Source organism: Prionailurus bengalensis, chromosome A1 (genome assembly GCF_016509475.1).
Source record: "Prionailurus bengalensis isolate Pbe53 chromosome A1, Fcat_Pben_1.1_paternal_pri, whole genome shotgun sequence".
NCBI classification, from domain to species: domain Eukaryota; kingdom Metazoa; phylum Chordata; class Mammalia; order Carnivora; family Felidae; genus Prionailurus; species Prionailurus bengalensis.
The window spans coordinates 219,182,233-219,203,522 of NC_057343.1; positions in this window are offsets into that span (position 1 = coordinate 219,182,233).

Here is a 21,290-nt window from a genome sequence, read left to right on the forward strand (position 1 = left end):
TTCCAAAGAATAGTCGACAGTGAGTGTGGGTATGGTGAGTCCTAGAGCCCACCTAATCTATTTTGGATTCTGGACATCAAAACTTTAAGATAATAAATTTGTGTTGTTTTATTATACTAAATTAGTAGTGTTTTTTTAAAGCAGCAAGAGGAAACTAATTTAAATGGCTTAAAATGTCTAATTTAGGTAAGTACTAATTTGAAAGGTGGATATAGGGGAAGATATAAAACAGCATAAGTTAGTATAAATATCAGTAAGGAAGGCAAAGATCTGTAGCATTGCCAGAGAGAGAAGATTATCAGGCATTTTGTACATTTTTTTCTTAGGATATTCTTAAAGAATCTTGGAAGAGGTTACACTTAGATTGAGGCATAAAAATCAGAAGGAGTCAGACATTTCAAGGCAAAATGGGGAGTTGGCCAGAGATAATCTGATTATCAGTGAATAGTATGAATAAAGGCACCAAGGAAGAAAACTGCTTTTCATGCTTACAAGTTAAGAGAGCACAGATGTGCAAGAACATTGGAAATTAGGTTGGGGAGTATTACATTTAATGAAGGAGACTAGAGTTCTTTAAAAATGGGATTGATCTATTACTGAGGAATAATTTGATACACTGAATTAGCGGGATAGAGGAAAGAGTGAAACCTTAATGGGGAGCAAGAATTCATCTATGATGTCCTTACTACTGAAGTGTGGTCCAAAGACCAGCAGCACCAGTTAACATAGGCGAGATTGTTAGAAATATACAATCTTGGGGCGCCTGGGTGGCTCAGTCAGTTGAGCGTATGACTTCAGCTCAGGTCATGATCTCACAGTTCATGGGTTCAAGCCCCATGTTGGGCTCAGCTGACAGCTGAGAGCCTGGAGCCTGCTTCAGATTCTGTGTCTTCCTCTCTCTCTGCCCCTCCCCTGCTAATGCTCTGTCTCTCTCCCTCTCTCTCTCAAAAATAAAATAAAAACATAAAAAGAAAAGAAATATACAATCTTAAGGCCAGTCCTGACCTACTGAAACAGAATCTGATTCACTTTAACAAGATTCCCAGGTAATTCATAAGCATGTGAGAAAAATGCAATAAGTGGAATTTCCTGGAAGAAAGAAAGAAAAACTAAAGACCCAATAATCATATGAGAAAAGAGCAGCCAAAAAGGGAAACAAACAAAAGAAAAAACCCAAAACATTAGTAAGAAATGAGTACAACAGGAATTTTTGAAGTGAAATACTTTATTCAGTGGAGTAGGCAGTGTGACCTTTCTTATAACCCCACATATCCTGAATAAAATTATAGAAAACAAATTATGCCACTGTGATCAGTTGTCTTCTAGAAGTCAGTTAAGGTGATGAGTTTATGGGTTGTCTCAGGCCAAAAGGACAGCCATCTATCTGGATTACCTTCCATAATTCAGTGGATTTTTTTTTCTCCTTTAGATATCAAAAGCAGAGAGGAAAATAAATTACATGCTTCACTCTATATTTTGGGTAGTGTGCATAATTTTGAATGTTTTTATTTGCTTTAAGTTGTTTTTCCTTTAAAATCTTTGTTACTATTAGTGTCACTTATCAATTTAAAGAGACATGTTCTGTGTAAATGTAATGGTACCAATGATATTAATGAGAAGTATCAGATAATATTTATTAAGGGAATCATGTACAAGATAGAACACCAAACATTCTAGAACACTGATTAAAATACACAATGTTTTGACTGTAACTAGCTAACTACCTTCATTGTACATGGATATATGCTCCCTGCAAACTGCTCTATTTTTCATGACATCAGGGATAGATGTGATAATTTTCTAAAAAGATATAAAATTTATGTGTACTCACATGCAAACATACACATATTTTAAAAAGTGTTTAGAAAAGAATTGATATTAGACAGGAAGGTGGGTGTTAACATGATCCATTTTTTGTTCATGAGGAAATCAGTGTATAGTGTGATTATTGATATTGATATTGATATTGACATTTTGTACCCATCCTCTTTCCTTTGGGAAATACCCTTTTGTTCTCCGTATTCATAAATCTGTTTCAGCTAGGTTTTTTTGTTGTTGCTGTTCAGATCCCACATGTAAATGAAATCATATGGCATTTGTCTTTCTGTCTGACTTATTTTCTTAACATAATACCCTCTAGGTCCATCCATGTTGTCACAAATGGCAAGAACTCATTCTTTTTTATGGCTGAGTAATATTCCTATGTGTGTCTATGTGTTTCATACCATTTTACTTTGAAAGTTAATACACAGTGTAATTTGCTTCTTTTTCCTTTTTCCCCCTTGTTATTTATTTATTTATTCATGTTTGTTTGTTTGTTTACTTACTAATTTATTCATTAATTAAGTTTTTATTTATATTCCAGTCAGTTAACATACAGTGCAGTATTAACTTCAGGTGTAGAATCTAGTGATTCATTACTTACATACAACACCCAGCGCTCCTCATAAGTGCCCTCCTTAATACCCATAACACTTCTTTTTTTTTTTTTTTTTTTAATTTTTTTTTTCAACGTTTATTTATTTTTGGGACAGAGAGAGACAGAGCATGAACGGGGGAGGGGCAGAGAGAGAGGGAGACACAGAATCGGAAACAGGCTCCAGGCTCCGAGCCATCAGCCCAGAGCCTGACGCGGGGCTCGAACTCACGGACCGCGAGATCGTGACCTGGCTGAAGTCGGACGCTTAACCGACTGCGCCACCCAGGCGCCCTGATACCCATAACACTTCTAACCCATCCCTTGCTCCCCTCCCCTCCAGCAACCCTCAGTTTGTTCTCTATAGTTAAGAGTTGTTTTATGATTGGCCTCTGTTTTCCCCCCTTATGTTCATCTGTTTTCTTTCTAAAGTTCCACTATGAGTGAAATCATATGATATTTGTCTTTTTCTTACTGACTCATTTTGCTTAGCATAATACTCTCTAGTCCACCCATGTTGTTGCGAATGGTAAGATTTCACTCTTTTTCATGGCTGGGTATTTTTCCATTGTGTATGTATGTATACACACATACACACACATACAACTTCTTTATCCATTCATCAATTGATGGGACATTTGGGCCCTTTCCATAGTATGGCTATTGTTGACAATGCTGCTATACACATTGGCGTGCATGTAGCCCTTCCTACCAGTATTTTTGTATCTTCTGGGTAAATATCTAGTAGTGCAATTGCTGGATCATAGGGTAGTTAGTTCTATCTTTAACTTTTTGAGGAACCTCCATACTGTTTTCTAGAGTGGCTGTACCAGTTTGCATCTCTGTATCCTTGCCAACCCCTGTTGTTTCCTGTGTTCTTAGTTGTAGCCATTGTGACAAGTGTGAGGTGATATTTCATTGTAGTTTTGATCTGTATTTCCTTGACCATGAGTGATGATGAACATCTTTTCATTTGTCTGTTAGCCATCTGTATGTCTTGGGAAAATGTCTATTCATGTCTCCCTCCCATTTTTAAACTGGATTATTTGTTTTTTGGGTGTGGGGTTTTCTATGTTCTTTATATATTTTGGATACTAATCCTTTACCAGATATGTCATTTGCAAAATCTTCTCTCATTCTGAAGGTTGTTTTTTTAATTTTATGGATTATTCCCTTCACTGTGCAGAAGTTTTTATCTTGACAAAGACCCAATAGTCCATTTTTGTTTTTGTTTCCATTGTCTCAGAAGACATATCTAGTAAAAAGTTGCTATGGCTGATGTCAAAGAGGTCAGTACCTGTGTTCTCCTCTAGGATTTTGATGGTTTCCTATCTCACATTTAGGTCTTTCACCCATTTTGAATTTAGTTTTTGTATAGTGTAAGAAAGTGGTCCAGTTTCATTCTTTTACATGCTGCTGTCCAGTTTTCTCTTTGCTATTAGATATCTTTCCTGTGTTGTCAAAGATTAGTTGACCATATAATTGTGGGTTCATTTTTGTGTTTTCTGTTCTGTTCCATTGATCTCTGTGTATGTTTCTGTGTCAATAGCATAGTGTCTTGATGCCTACAGCTTTGAGTAATATAACTTGAAATCCAGAATTGTGATGTCTCCACCTTTGCTTTTCTTTTTCAAGATTGCTTTGGCTATTTGTGGTCTTTAGTGGTTTCATACAAATTTTAGGATTGTTTGTTCTAGCTCTGTGAAAAATGCTGGTGGTATTTTGATAGGAATTACATTAAAAGTATAGATGGCTTTGGGTAGCATAGACATTTTACTAATGTTTGTTCTTCAAGTCCATGAGCATGGAATGTTTTTCTATTTCTTTGGGTCCTTTTCAATTTCTTTCATAAGCGTGTTGTAGTTTTCAGAGTACAGATTTTACCTCTTTGGTTAGATTTATTCCTAGGTATCTTATGGTTTTTGCTGAAATTGTAAATGGGATCAATTCCTTGATTTCTCTTCCTCATGTTTCATTATTGGTGTATAGAAATTCAACAGACTTCTGTATGTTGATTTTGTATCCTGCGGCTTTATGGAATATGTGTATCAGATCTAGCAATTTTTTGGTGGAGTCTTTTGGGTTGTCTATATAGATTATCATGTCATCTACAAATAGTGAAAATTTGACTTCGTCCTTGCTTATGTGGATGTCTTTTATTTCCTTTTGTTGTCTAATTACTTAGGCTAGGATTTCCAGTACTATATTAAATAACCGTGGTGAGAGTGGACATCCCTGTCTTGTTCCTAAGGGTAGAGAAAAAGTGCTCAGTTATTTCCTATTAGTTGTAAGTTTTTTATATATGGCTTTTATGATGTTGAGGTATGTTCCCTCTATCCCTACTTTTTTAAGGGCTTTTATCATGAACAGATGTTGTACTTTGTCAATTGCTTTTTTCTGAATCTATTGAGAGGATCATATGGTTCTTATTCTTTCATTAATGCGGTGTATCACATTTGCAAATTTGCAAATATTGAACCACCCTAGCAACCCAAGAATGAATCCCACTTGATTGTGGTGAATAATTCTTTTAATGTACTGTTGGATTCGATTTGCTTATTCTGGATTCTAAATAAATAGATTATTGAAAAGTTAACCAATGCCATTTCCCTCTTTGTTTTCCATTATTTGTTTCAATTGATATTTACTTAGTACTTCCTCAAATCCAGGCATATTATCTATTAGTGAGCTAATATTCTGGTATAGGCACCATCATCATACAAAGGAAATTATGTATGCATGTATATATTTATGTATATTTACAGCTATACGTGTGTGTGTGTATACATGTTAAGGATGAATATATTTCCATAATACTCTTGTCATAGGACTTAGTTCATTTCTAGAGAGGTTTTTTAATACTCTTTTAAGAAAGCATTAAAGAGAGAATTTCAAGTTGGGTTCTCAAAATAGAAATAATGATTGAAATTTTGACCATTTTCAACAGCCTATAATTTGAGAATATTAGGAGAAAGAAATGGAATGTTTTACATACAAGGAAGATCAGCTAATATGAAAGTTCAGGGAAATTTTCTGAAATCCATGCAGAATGTTCAGTTGGAAGTTCTTGGTATCTCTGTAGTGCCTTAGCTAATTTTGCAGCAGTGCTTAACTGTCAGTAGTGTCCGATGTTCGGTAATTGACTAGTACGGAGAGTTGGATGACCTTTGAAAATGCCAACCTCTGATCAAGACCTGATGTAAAAGTCTTTAGGAAACCACAGATCTATGTATGGGCTGTTGCTGCTCCAGTAGCTATCATTCTTTTACTGTTAATGCCAAATTAGTATCAACTTTAAGTTGACACATAAGGGTGATGACTACTGTTCTCATTATAATACATTCTGAATTTAAAAAAACATAGAAGCATCAGAAAATAAAAAAAAGATGAGATAAAATAAGTCTGAAGTACTTTTAAGCATATTTCTTTGCTTTTTATGAAGCTTAATATTAAAATAATTAAAATTAAACTTATATGTTGGAAAATATGTCACAAGGTTTTGTTAAACTTTATGTTTCATAGGTTAGAATAAAAGGAGTTCCAGGATCATTCTTCTTTTTTCCTCAATGCAAGAAGTAGATCATTGTATGGGTACAAACAGCATCACAGTGTAAATTAAAAACAGTAATAATTATAATGGTAAACTCTTCTTAATATTATTTCAGGTACCTTGGACAACTCATTTAACCATAAATGACATCCAGAGTAAGATTAAATACCTCTGATGATATTGGAAATTTATAAGATATGGTCAAAATAATAAAACATGAAAACACAACTTGCTATTTCTTTAGTTATATTTGATACTTAGACTAGTAAAATAATATTTTCAGATAGAAACAGAAAATCATAAAATATACAAGAAGAACACTACATTTTATTGGCCTTCTAAATATTCTACATACCAGTTTTTCTTGCGATATGAAGTCATATATTAAGTATTACATAAAAAAAGTTATATGACTTTTAATATGGGACTTACTTTGGAGATCTTGGTATCATTGCTTTCTGTATATTTTTAAATTAGATTTTATAAGGGAAATTTTATTCCCAACTCCCAATGTCATGGGACAACTTGTTTGTCCAGTTTTATTTTTATCCTCTAGATATTGTGATTATTTTAACTGATTCTATTTATCTCTTCTTTGCCTTATAGAACTTCTTATAGCTGCCTTTGTAAAACAAGTCTACTAATTACATATGGCCTAATAACATGCATTCCATGTGCTAACTTTTCCTTAATAACTATTTTAATTTCTACTTTTACTTCTCATTCAATAGTCCCTTCAATTATTCTCAAAGGCACTATAATTTATAAATTAACTACATTATGAACAAACAAATGAAAGAATGAATACACAATATAGTACTAAGAGAAAATTTATTAGTAGTGGTTTTAACTGGGGAACTATTGATATTTTATTACTTTTCTCAATGTCATGTGGCTATAAAACTGCATATATTGTATCTTCAGTAAAAAAAATTATAAAAACTATTAGAAACTATATAAAAGCAAATATAATAAAGTTTTATTAGAATTTTTAATGGGATGAATTATTTTAGAATGATTTGTTTAATAAATTTTATTTTAGAAGAATATTTTTAGAATAAATTATTGACACAAGTAAAGAACCTACTATATTACAGATATTGATTTAACATAGGATTTTCTAATCTATTTGCTGGACCATTTTGCTATTCAATCAACAGTGGGAGGCATCACCTAGCAGTTTGTGATCAATGAGAACACTGTGATATCTATAGCCTCACCATAAAACTACTGAATTGGGATTTGAACTTTAACAAAGTCTTAGGTTATTATTTGCATGATTAAGTTTTAGAATAATGGCTGGAAACTGCATCAAACAAAATATCTCATGTAAAAGAAGAATTCTATAGTTTAAAATTTTAGTATAATATATTTGTGTTATCTTCTGCATCTGTATAGTACATCTTAATTTTTTTCAAACATCTGAGGTCACAAACAATATATTTTATTTTTTAAAGAATTTTTAAGTGTATTTATTTATTTATTTGGGAGGGGGGGTAGAGAGAGAGGGAGAAAGAGAATCCCAAGCAGGCTCCATGCTGCCAGCCTGAGCTGAAGTCAGACCCTTAACCAACTGAGCCACGCAGGTATCCCACAAATAATATATGTGAAAAATCAAACCCTAAATATTGCAAATACATTTGATAAAGATGACTTTTTTCAAGTAAAGATTATTTAGCATATTAAAGAATAAGTGTTCCATTATAATGCACTTTAAAATTATTGGTTTAAGCCAAGAGCAAAATAAACAAATAAAAGAATATCATTTTAGGTGCAGAGAGATAGAGAAGGTCTAAGAAGTAAGATTATGTCTATAAAGGAATATTTTTCTTCTATTTTCTATGCTAAGAATTTGCTTATATAGAGGAGAATATATATTTTCACAACTCATTCTGTTGTTTATTTATCAGGTAGATAATTAAGTATCTATTCATCCAGATATTGGATACTAGTACATATAAGAATATATTGTCAGTGAAGTAGCCATTCATAAAAATATTTTATGTATGGTATTATCATATGAAAAGCATTAATTTTAACAAATTTTCCTTATCATACTATCCAGAGATAAATATGGTTAACATTTTTCTTTTTAAATTTACATCATTATCCTCGATATTGGAAGTGTACTTTCTAATATGTTTTATGAATATATTTTCTATACAGTGTATATTTTTAAACAACTCCCACTGTATATTGTATCAGAGTTTATACATCACTAGTTCATAGAATATGATAAGACTGCCGAGTTTCACACCCGAGAAACTTCAGTCTTTAAACAGTGTAATACGTTTTCTATGAGTTGGTGAATAAAACTATAATTTATATACTTGTATAACACATCAGTCTTAATGAAATCAAATCCTGTCAGTAATTCTTAGTGGAAAGATCTAGAATAGAATAACTGTTTACTACTTTGAGCTAGTCCTTATGCAAAACTTGCATCAAATTCTAAGGACAAAGAAACACCAAAGGGAGAGAGGAGAAGGTGGCCAAATTTCTTTAAAAATCTATTGATTTTATATTTCTGGCAATATTTTCCAAACATAAATCTATGCTGAAATAAATAAAACCCACAACCAGCAGAAGACAGGAAATAATAAAGATTAGACCATAAATTAATGCTATCAAAACCAAAAAAACAGTAGAACAGATCAATGAAACCAGAAGCTGGTTCTTTGAAAGAATTAACAAAATTGATAAACCATTAGCCAGTTTGATCAAAAAGAAAAAGGAAAGGACCCAAATAAATAAAATCGAGAATGAAAGAGGAGAGATTACAACCAACACAGCAGAAATAAAAACAATAATAAGAGAATATTATGAGCAATTATACACCAACAAAATGGGCAATCTGGAAAAAATGGACAAATCCTAGAAACATATACACTATCAAAACTGAAAAATAAAGAAATAGAAACTTTGAACAGACCCATAACCAGTAAAGAAATCAATTTAGTAATCAAAAATCTCCCCCCAAAACAAGAGTCCAGGGCCAAATGTCTTCCCTGGGGAATCTAACAATATTTAAGGAAGAGTTAACACCCATTCTCTTGAAGCTGTTCCAAAAAATAGAAATGGAGGGAAAACTTCCAAACTCTTTCTATGAAGCCAGCATTACCTTGATTCCAAAGCCAGAGACCCCACTAAAAAGGAGAACTATCAACCAATTTCCCTGATGAACATGGATGCAAAAATCCTCAACAAGACATTAGCCAACTGGATCCAACAATACATTACAAAAATTATTCACCACGACCATGTGGGATTTATAGCTGGGATGCAGGGCTGGTTCAATATCCACAAAACAATCAATGTGATTCCTCACATCAATAAAAGAAAGGACAAGAACCATATGATCGTCTCAATAGATGCAGAGAAAGCATTTGACAAAATACAGCATCCTCTCTTGATAAAAACCCTCAAGAAAGCAAGGATAGAAGGATCATGCCACAAGATCAAAAGCCATATATGAAAGACCCAAAGCTAATATCATTCTAATGGGGAAAAACTGAGAACTCTCCCCCTAAGGTCAGGAATAAGGCAGGGATGTCCACTCCCACCACTTTTATTCAACATAGTATTGGAAGTCTTAGCCTCAGCAATCAGACAACAAAAAAGAAATAAAAGGCATCCAAATCAGCCAGGAGGAGGTCAGACTTTCACTCTTTGCATATGACATGACACTCTACATGGAAAACCCAAAAGTTTCCACCAAAAAACTGTTAGAACTGATTATGAATTCAGCAAAGTGGCAGGATATAAAATCAATGCACAGAAATCGGTTGCATTCCTATACACAAATAATGAAGCAACAGAAAGAGAAATCAAGGAATTGATCCCATTTACAATGGCACCAAAAACCATAAAATAGTTAGGAATAAATCTAACCAAAGAAGTGAAACATCTATTCACTGAAAAATATAAAAAGCTTATGAAAGAAATTGAAGAAGACACAAAAAAAATGGAAACAGATTCCATGCTCCCAGATAGGAAGAACAAATATTGTTAAAATGTCAATACTACCCAAAGCAATCTACATAATCAATGCAATCTCTATCAAATAACAACAGCATTTTTCACATAATTGGAACAAACAATCCTAAAGTTTGTATGGAACCAGAAAATACCCTGATAGCCAAGCAATCTTGAAAAAGAAAACCAAAGCTGCAGGCATCACAATCCCGGACTTCAAGCTGTACTACAAAGTGGTAATCATCAAGACAGTATGGTACTGGCACAAAAACAGACACTCAGATCAATGGGCCAGAATGGAAAACACATAAATAGACCCACAAACGTATGGCTAACTAATCTGTGACAAAGCAGGAATAAAGGCAGTCTCTTCAGCAAGTGGTGCTGGAAAAATTGGACAGCGACATGCAGAAAAATGAACTTGGACCACTTTCTTACAAAATACACAATAATAAACTCAAAATGGATGAAAGACCTCAATGTAAGACAGGAAGCCATCAAATTCTCGAGGAGAAAGCAGGAAAAAACCTCTTTGATCTTCACTGCTGCAACTTCTTACCCAACACATCTCCAGAGGCAAGGGAAACAAAAGCAAAAATTAATTATTAGGACCTCATAAAAATAAAAAGCTTCTGCACAGTGAAGGAAACAATCAGTAAAACTAAAAAGCAACCGACGGAATGGGAGAAGATATTTGCAAACGACAAATCAGATAAAGGGTTAGTATCCAAAAGCTATGAAGAACTTATCAAACTCAACACCCAAAAAACAAATAATCCAATGAAGAAGAAATGGGCAAAAGACATGAATAGACATTTCTCCAAAGAAGACATCCAGATGGCCATCCAACACATGAAAAAGTATTCAACATCACTCATCATCGGGGAAATACAAGTCAAAACCACAATGAGATACCACCTCACACCTGTCAGAATGCCTAAGATTAACAACTCAGGCAATAACAGATGTTCGTGAAGATGCAGACAAATAGGATCTCTTTTGCACTGCTGGTGGGAATGCAAGCTAGTGCAGCCACTCTGGAAAACAGTATGGGGTTCCTCAAAAAATTACAAATAGAACTAGCCTACGACCCAGAATTTGCACCACTAGGTATTTATCCAAAGGATACAGGTATGCTGTTTTGAAGGGGCACATGCACACCGATGATTGTAGCAGCACTATCAACAATAGCCAAAGATAAAGAAAAATATCATATGACTTCACTCATATGAGGACTTCCAGAGACAAAACAGATGAACATAAGGGAAGGGAAACAAAAATAATATAAAAACCGGGAGACGGACAAAACATAAGGGACTCTTGAATATGGAGAACAAACAGAGGGTTACTGGAGGGGTTATGGGAGAGGAGAAGGGCTAAATGGTTAAGGGGCATTAAGGAATCTACTCCTGAAATCATTGTTGCACTATATGCTAACTAACTTGGATATAAATTTTAAATAAATGAATAAATAAAATAAAATAAACAATTTTTATTTGCTATGTATGTAAGTTAAGTCTAAAGGCACATTAAGTATATTTCAGAATTTTTATTTTAGTGTATGATTTCTCAATATATTCTTGCTAATTTTATCTATTTTTAATGGAAGTACATTTACCTATTTTGATAAAAAGGCTATGGAGCTGGAAGATCCAAAAATACAAATTTGGGCTATGAATTTGATATCAAGAGTTAGCAGATCAGGAAAACAGCAATATTGTTTGAATACTGTCCCAATAAGTTTTTCTACTGGTGTATTTCACATTATACCTATGTACCGTAGTAAATCTTTGTATTAAAATAAGTATTATTTCCTCTTTCTTTAAATTCCACACTATATCATTAAATCTTTATATTATTTCTTCATGCTCATAATATTACATATATTCAGATTATTCCACTTTCTATTATTGTAGTGAGATTTAAAATATGAAGATACTAAACTATTCATAATATTACCTGGCAAATAGTAAGTGTGCACTTAAGGGATATTATTATTATTATTATTATTATATTAATGGGTACTAATGGTAAAAACTGTAAAAAGTTAATGATGAAGAAATAATTACTTCTCAACTTATTACTAGTAAATATCTTCATAGTAAATTATAGAATCTCAAAATATTTGCTGAAATCATGTGTGCTTTGCAAATTATTAGATATAGAAAAACTCTAAATATAGCTGTCGTACCTACTCCCAGTCACACATGTTTAAAACAGTAATATTTTGAAACTAATTCATCTAAAAATCATTCTTCTCAAACTATTCAAAATACAAGGGGATGGAAAACTTACAAATTCATTCTGAGATGAGTATCACCCTGATACCAAAACTAGATAAAGACATCACAAAAAAAGAGAACTATAGGACAATGCCTCTTATGAGTAAGGATGCAAAAATCCTCAACAAAATAATTAGTAAACTGAATCCAACAATATATTTAAAAAAATCATACATCACAGTCAAGTGAAATTTATTCCCAAGATGCAAGGTGGTTCAATATTTGCAAAACAACTTTCTCAATAAAAGAAAGTATTAAAACTACATAGTCCTTTAACAGATGCAGAAAAAGCATTTGACAAAGTGCAACATCCATTCATGATAAAAGCCCTCTGTAAAGTAGGTCTAGAGGGAACATATCTCAACATAATAAAGGCCTTATCTTATATGAAAAGCCAGTAGGGAACATCATACTCAATGGTGAAAAACAGAGGTTTTCCCCTAAGATAGGGAATAAGACAAGGATGTTCACTGGGCATCACTTTTATTTAACATAGTACTGGAATTCCTAGCGGCAGCAATTAAACAACATAAAAAATAAAAGGCATTCAAATTGGTAAGGAAGCATTAAAACTCTCACTATTTGCAGATGATATGATACTATAAATAAAAACAAAACAAAACAAAACAAAACACCCTAATGACTCCACCAAAACACTACGAGAACAGATAAAGTTTCAGGATACAAAATCAATGTACAGAAATCTGTTAACATTCCTTAACAGTAATAATGAATTAGCAGAAAGTGAAATTAAGAAAGCAATCCTCTCATTTACAATTGCACCAAAAACAATAAAATATCTAGGAATAAAGTTAACCAAAAAGGTGAAAGACCAGTAGGCTGAAAACTAAAACACTGATAAACAAAATTTGAGATGACACAAAGAAATTACGTGGTAATGGGTGGGAAGAACAAATATTGTTAAAATGTCTACAGTACCCAAAGCAATCTGTAGATTTAATGCAATCCTTATCAAAATACCGACAGCATTTTCCCACAGAACTAGAACAAACAATCTGAAAATTTGTATGGAACCACACAAGACCTCAAATAGCCAAAGCAATCTTGAAAAAGGAAAAACAAAACAGAAGGTATCACAATTCAGATTTTAAGTTATATCACAAAACGGTAGTAATAAAACAGTAGGATACTGGCATAAAAACAGACATGTAGATCAATGGAATAGAACAGAAAACCCAGAAATAAACACACAATTACATGGCCAGTTATCTTCAACAAAGGAGGAATGAATATACAACGGGAAAAAGACAATCTCTTCAACACATGGTGCTGGGAAAACTGGACAGCCACATGCAAAACAATAAAATTGAACCACTTTCTTTCACCATCTGCAAGAATAAGCTCAAAATGAATTTAAGACCTACACGTGAGACCTGAAACCATAAACATTTCTGAAGAGAGGACAGGCAGTAATCTCTCTGATAATGGCTGTATCAACATTTTTTGAAATAGGTATCCTGAGACAAGGGAAATATAAGCAAGAATAAGCTATTGGGACTACATCAAAATAAAACGCTCCTGCACATTGAAGGAAACAGTCAACTAAACTAAAAGTCAACCTACTGAATGGGAGAAGATATTTGCAAAGGACAGATATGATAACAGGTTAGTATCCAAAATATACAAGGAACTGATAAAACTCAATATCCCCAAACCAAATAATCCAATTAAAAAATGGGCAGAAGACATGAGCAGACATTTCTCCAAAGAAGACACACAGATGGCCAACAGAGACATGAAAGATGCTCAGTATCCCCCACCATCAGGGAAATGCAAATCAAAACTACAATGAGATATCACCCCTCACCTGTCAGAATGGCTAAAATGAAAAACACAAGAAATATGGTGAGGATGTAAAGAAAAAGGAACTTCTTGCACTGTTGGGGGAATGCAAACTGGTGCAGCCACCATGGAAAACAGTATGGAGATTCCTCAAAGAACTAAAAATAAAATGAGTCTATGACCCAGGAATTGCACTGTCCGGTAAAAATACAAAATACAAAATAAAAAAAAAAAACAACTAATACAAAGGGATACATGCACCCCTATGATTACTGCAGCATTATTTACAGTAGCCAAACTAAGCAGCTTAGGTCTCTCTCTCTCTCATATATATATATATATATACATATATATATATATTCTTCTATTGTTATTGAGATAATTTATTTCATAAAAATGAAACAAAGGGTGTAGGTGTTTGTATTTTAATATATAAAATATGAACCAGTGTTTATAACTGAAGGTTGCAGAAGGGGAGGTGGGCAGGGGATGGGTTAAATGGGTGATGGGCATTAAGGAAGGGACTTGTTGGCATGAGCACTAGTTATTGTATGTAAGTGATAAATCACTAAATTCTACACCTGAAATCAATGTCACACTATATTTTAAGTAACTAAAATGTATTTTTAAAACTTTTTAATGTTTGCTTATTTTTGAGAGAGAGAGCCAGAGCGAAAGCAGGGGAGGAACAGAAAGAGAGAGGGAGACACAGAATTGGAAGCAGACTCTAGGCTCCAGTTGTCAGCACAGAGCCCAATGCGGGGCTTGAACTGAGGAGCTGTGAGATCATGACCTGAGCTGAAGTTGGATGCTTAATCGACTGAGCCACCCAGGGATCCCATAAACTAACTACAGTTTCAATAAAGATTTGAAACCACAAAAAAACAACCATTCTTTATCTAGCAAAATATTATATTTTAAAAAGTTAAGGATGAGCTGTTGTGGGTTTTTGTGGGGGGGGGGTGGGGCTTGTCTGTTTGTTTTACAAACAGACACAGTTCTACATTTTCTTACCATCTCTCTGCTCACATATTGGTGGAAATACACTTCCTCTGACTAATAAACACTTCCTGACTATCTAGTAACTGAAAAATAACTTTATATTTTTATAAACTTTCTTCTAGAATAGTTGTAGATTTTTTTTTAAATGTAGTATAGAAAGGAAACAGACGCCCTTCACCCAGCTTCCACCAATAATAGTGTCTTATAATGATATTTGTCCGAACTAAGAAAGTAAACTCAGTACAATACCATTAACTAAATAACAAACGCTGCTTGCATTTCAACAGTTTTTTTTTCACTAATGTCTTATTTACATTCCAGATTTTGTTCGGTATATAATTTTTTTATCTTGTTTTCACTGGCTTATATATTTATATTTAAATTGGGATATTTTTCCATTGGATATATAATTTCCATTGGATATATAATTATATATATATATATATATATATATATATATATATATATATATATTTGAGTATAGTTGACACACAATGTTGCATTGTTTTCAGGTGCACAAAGTAGTGATTTGACAAATGCATATTACGCTATGCTCACCAAAGTGTGTCTACCATGTGTCACCACACAGTGCTATTACAGTGTCATTGGCTATATTTCTTATGCTGTGCCTTTTGTTCCTGTAACATACCTGATTCATAACTGAAAGTCTGTGGCTCCCACTCCTTTTCTCATTTGCCCTCCTCCCCAGAGGAGATGCCTTCTCTTCTGGCAACCATCAGTTTGTTCTTAGCATTTACAGGTCTGATTCTGTTTGTTTGTTTGCTTGTTTGTTTGTTTTTGGTTGTTGTTGATGGGATTTTTTAAAGGCAGGATATACCTTGGTTATGTTCGTTAGAAACAATTTAATAATCTATTTATTTTAGCAATTGTGTTTGGACCATTCTTATTTAAACTGATTATAAATATATTTGGATTAAAATCCGTCATCTTTCTAGAAGTGTTCTCTTTTTTTTTAAGTTTATTTTTAAGAGAGAGAGAGAGAGAGAGAGAGAGAGAGAGACAGAGCAGGGGAGGGGCAGAGAGAGAGGGAGGCACAGAATCTGAAGCAGGCTCCAGGCTCTGAGCTGTCAGCATGGAGCCCAGGAATTGTGAGATACGGACCTGAGCCAAAGTTGGAAGCTTAAAGGACTGAGCCACCCAGGTGCCCCTCTAGCAGTATTCTATTTGTTTCTTTTGCTCTTTGTTTTTTTCCAGCTTTTCATTCTTCTCTGGTTTTAATTCAGCATTTTATGACTTTATGGTTTTTGCCTCTCCTGTATTTTCAGCTATTTATTTATCTTTTGTTGTTTGACTTTTCCAGTGATTCCCTAGAGTTTACAATACACATTTGTAAATAATATAAACTTATATTAATACTCAATTACAGCACTGACATGTAATGCATGCCTTTATATTCTTGTATCTTCTTCCCATTCCATATTCTATTATCACACATTTTTCTTTTACAAATGTGTATTGTACATATATATTAACATTTTTGCTTTAATGAGTAAACTGTCATTTTTTTCAAAGGTGATTCTCTTCATTTCTCTGTGTAGATCCAAGTTTCTGACTATATAACATTTTGTCTTTTTTTAATATTTATTTATTTTGAGAGAGAGAGAAAAAATGTGCCAGTTGAGGGGAAGAGGCAGGGAGAAATGAGAGAACGAATCCCAAGCATGAGATGAGAGAGAATCCCACGCTGAAAGCACAGAGCCTGACGTGGGGCTCAAGCTCAGGAACCGTGAGATCATGACCTGAGCCGAAATCAAGAATTGCTTGCTTAACCAACTGAGCCACACTGACGCCCCCCAGATTTTGTCTTCTTGAAGAAATTCCTTTAACATTTTCCGTAAAGGAGTTCGTTAACCATGAATTCCTTCGGGTTTGGTTTGCCTTAGTAAGTCTTTTTTTTTTTTTTTCTTGTGATTTGGAAGAGAATTTTTGCTGGTATTGAATTTGGGGTTGAAAAACTTTTCTTTTACTACACTTTCACTCTTGCCTTTTTGTTTGCATTGTGTTTGATGATTAGTGTGCTGTATATTTTACCATTGTTTCTTGACATGCCTTTTCTTCAGGACATGTTCGAGGTTTTCTTTTAGTCTTTGCTCTTCAGCAGTCTGACTATAAGATGCCTAGGTGTGTGGGTGAGTGCTGTGTGCACACATGCATGTGTGAGCCAGCACGTGCTTCTGGTGTTGATCTAGTTTGTGCTACCCGACCTTCTTAGAACAATGATTTTCTGTCATATTATTTTTGGAATCACATCAACCATTATTTCTGCAAACATTTCTGCTTCAGGGATCCCAATTATACGTATTTTCCAGCCCCTGACACTGGACCACCGATCTTGGATGTTTGGTTCGGTTTTGTTGATTACTCTTTTTTCTTTTTGCACTTCTTTTTGCGTAATTTATTCACCCTATAGTCAAGATGACCGATTCTTTCCTCAGCTGAGCTAAGTCTACGGATGAGCTCATTAATGGCGTTCTTCATCTCCACGCACGGGCTTGAATCTATCATTTCCATGTGATTCCTTTTTAAGATTTTCATTTCACTGCTGAAATTATCTATCTGTTCTTTACTGTCATCTACCTTTTCATTAGAGGCTTTCTCATATTATTTATAGTTATTTTAAGTACTCTGTCCAGTCTATATCATGATATGTCTGAACTTAGTTCTCCTGAATGTTTTTTGTTGTCTTTTTGTATGCCTCATAATTTTTTTGGTTGTTGTTCAATGTTGTAAGGACACTCTAATAGGCGATAAATACCTCCATGCTTATCCCAAATATTTTTATAAGTTTTTCTTTGTTAAGTTCTAAATATCTCACAATTTTCTTAATGATTTATTGGTTTATATGCACACATTTCTGAAGTATGTTTTGTTTCCAAATTATATTATTTTAGCTATCTACTGTTATTAAGATATTTGGTTTTTGTAGTATGGCTAAAAAAGAGACATGCATGTTTTTATTCTTTAGCATTTCCTGAGACTTCTTTTGGTGGAAGAGAACATGGGCAACTTTCATTCCTTGTGTGCTTGAAAGGAATGATTATTTTCCAGAGTAAGCTTATAGGTGCCATTATTTTTTGTATGTCAGAAAGAAGCTTCATACTGTTTATTAACTCTCTGCCATATCCGAATCTCTAAATATTTGTGTGTACACACACACACACACACACACACACACACACACATTAGGTTAGTAACTTTAGTACACATAATCCATACTTGCACATTTTTAAAATACCCCATTAACACATATAAATACATATAAATTTTCCCTCAAATGCAATGTATATAACAACTAATCAAAGATGTCTACTGAAATAACTGGTGTGTGCGTGTCTGCGTGTGTATGTGAGTGTGTGCGCATATGCACATGTGTATATGTATCCGCAGAGGACACCTAGAGACATTATGATTAGTTTAGCAGTTTTGCAAACAAGGAGGTCAGGAGGTGAAACAACGGTACTACTTTGAGGATCCTCTCATCTTCACAGAGCAAGAGTAGAGCTATACTATTTTAGAATTCCTCTTCAGTTTTTTTAACGTTAATTAATTCTGTAATCAGAAGACAAAGAATAGAGCATATATATGAGCAGTATCATAAAGTATCTTCTTAATACGGTGTGGGGTTTGGGGGAAAAAGATACACTGTTTAGGTTTTATACCTTAACATAAATACGCAAAAATAGGAAAATTATTTATTTGATTTCATTTATTCCTAATTAAATCCCTTCCTTCCTTCCTTCCTTCCTTCCTTCCTTCCTTCGCACAGACCATTCTGATTTATTACAATGTATTCTATTGCACTAGCTTTTCAGTTAAAATGATTTCTTCAGGTATGGTACTGTTTGCAAATTCACATCACTTATCGCCTTTACCCTTCATATCCTAAATCTTTAGTGCCTGATCCCATCTTAATCCAATCTTCACTTTCGCTTCCTTCTTGGATCAGATAACATAAATAGATTTCTTAGAATCCCCTTTACATTTTATAAGCCTTGCTTTCTAAGATGGCAGTAATCACAGGGTGGAAAGAAGAACAAAATCAGTAAGAAAAAAAAAAACACATCAATCTCTTTGTTAGTCAAGGATGGATGTGACAGTGAGACACAGAACAGTCAGTCGCTAACATTGTATGAGCATCTACGCAGCAGCAGCAGCATCTTCTGGACAAAAAGAAAAATTTGAAATGATAGGAACGAGCCTGTAATTAGTGGGAAACAGGCGTTTGCTAATAAAAGTCCATTTCTTTTCAGGGGAGTATTAGAAATGTAAATAAAACTGAAAATATTAAGTATGTAAGTTCTAAAAAGGGTTTACAAATCTCTAAGTTAATCTTTCACTTAAATGTGGCACTGTGAGTATGATTTAGGGTTTCTAATTTGAAAGGAAGGGATGATCTGAGATAATTATAAGATACAATTAGATCTTCATTAAAAAATAATTATGTGCACTTTAAAAAAAAAACCTTCACATTATAACAACTACACCACCTTTTTCAGTTGGCATTTTATCCTGACAACTTCAATCAAATTTTGTGAATCAGCACAGAAATCAACCATGCACACTAAACAATATCATGTACAATAGCTATTTATAAGTGGAATGAGTTAGCATTTGTTTGCTTTTTAATAGTTTTTTTTCAAACTATAGCAATTAAGTTCAGGTATATGATAAATTTAATGTAAATTCTTTGGCTTTAGGAATTTAAAAGAAAACTTTAAAAGAAAACTTTATTTTTATAACTTAAAGATATTGATAAAATCCTTTATATCATTAAACAAATTGGACAGGAGGGAAATCAATAATTCTATGTGAATGAGGCTTCCTCTGCCCCTTCAGGTAGAAAGGTTTTAAGATTATATTCAGAATTTTTATAAAGAGGGCACTTTGTTTGAGCCTGTATCACACACAGTTGAACACCATTATCGCACAGTTTTACCAGTACCAGAATCAGACATTAAATGGAGAAAAAATTATACATTTGTTCTTTATATAAGAACAAAATGAGCAGACTTCTCAAGTTCTGTATTCTTTGGCCAAATATGCTTCCTCTTTACATATACAAGATCTATCTCTGTGTAGAATTATAAGTCTGTTGTAGTTTATATGGAAAGACCAATATATGACATTAGTGAACTATATGATTTTGTGAAAGACTTGGATTCAATTAAATAGGAAAATGATTGTAAGCGGTATTAGCATTAGATGTCTTAATTATGTTCTGCTTTGCACACCACAGCAGACTGCCTGCTTATCCTCCGAAACCTTTGTCTTCTTCACCCCTCCATGACTCAGTGGTGTTTTTTTTTTTTTCATTCTTTGAGCTAGCAATCAAGTTCTAGAGTTTGAAACACTTAAAACATTTTCTCCATACAAGCCAGTCTCTAGTTCAAGAAATATTTGTACTAGCTGATTAGAGAGTAAAGTGTCTCCACATGATTATATACCTTAATTTCCAGCCTCTCTAAAGACACACACACACACACACACACACACTCACAATTTTTCCTATTTTCTGCTTCAAAGGATCTTTTCATTTAGAGGTGCTAGAAATTAATTTTTTCTGAAAACAGATAATTTTCCAGGTGCTTACATATTAAATACTGCCAGGTTCCATGTGTGAGAGGATTAGATTATTCCTGGATCAAAGCCTGAAATGTATTAAAAATTACTTTAAGAGTCCATATGAAAAATTCAAATCTATGTATTTCCTTAGCACAGTTTATGTTGTGTTACATGATTACATTTTAGTTTTCAAAAGTAATCAGTATTCTGAGGCTGTACAAGTCAGTGAATAGAAATAAGATTTTTTTTTTCCTGAATACATCCCTGAGCTTATACTGTGCTAACCTTTGTGGGAATACACCTCAAAAAAGTTTTATGATGTGATGATTTTCTTGGCGCTTGCTTGTGTAACATAACTTTCAGTTTTAGGCAAGATCACTTTCCAGATACAAATCCCTAAAGGGAAAGAGATAGGACAGAGGAGGATTATTTTACCTATTATTGCAGCCTGTCCCTGAGGCCTGCATATTGCATATTTACAGTGTGTAATTTACTATAGCTTGCTAGTCTCTAGAGATATTGTCTACATGTTACTTGAGTCTAAATCTGCAGTCTGAATCTACTCAGTCTAACTCTAAATCTCTTTTCTCCTTTGCCACTTGGCAGCCATCTTAGCTTTCTTGGCACCACTCGCTTCAATTGGGGGAGGGGGACAAAAGCAGAGCTATGAGGAACTTCA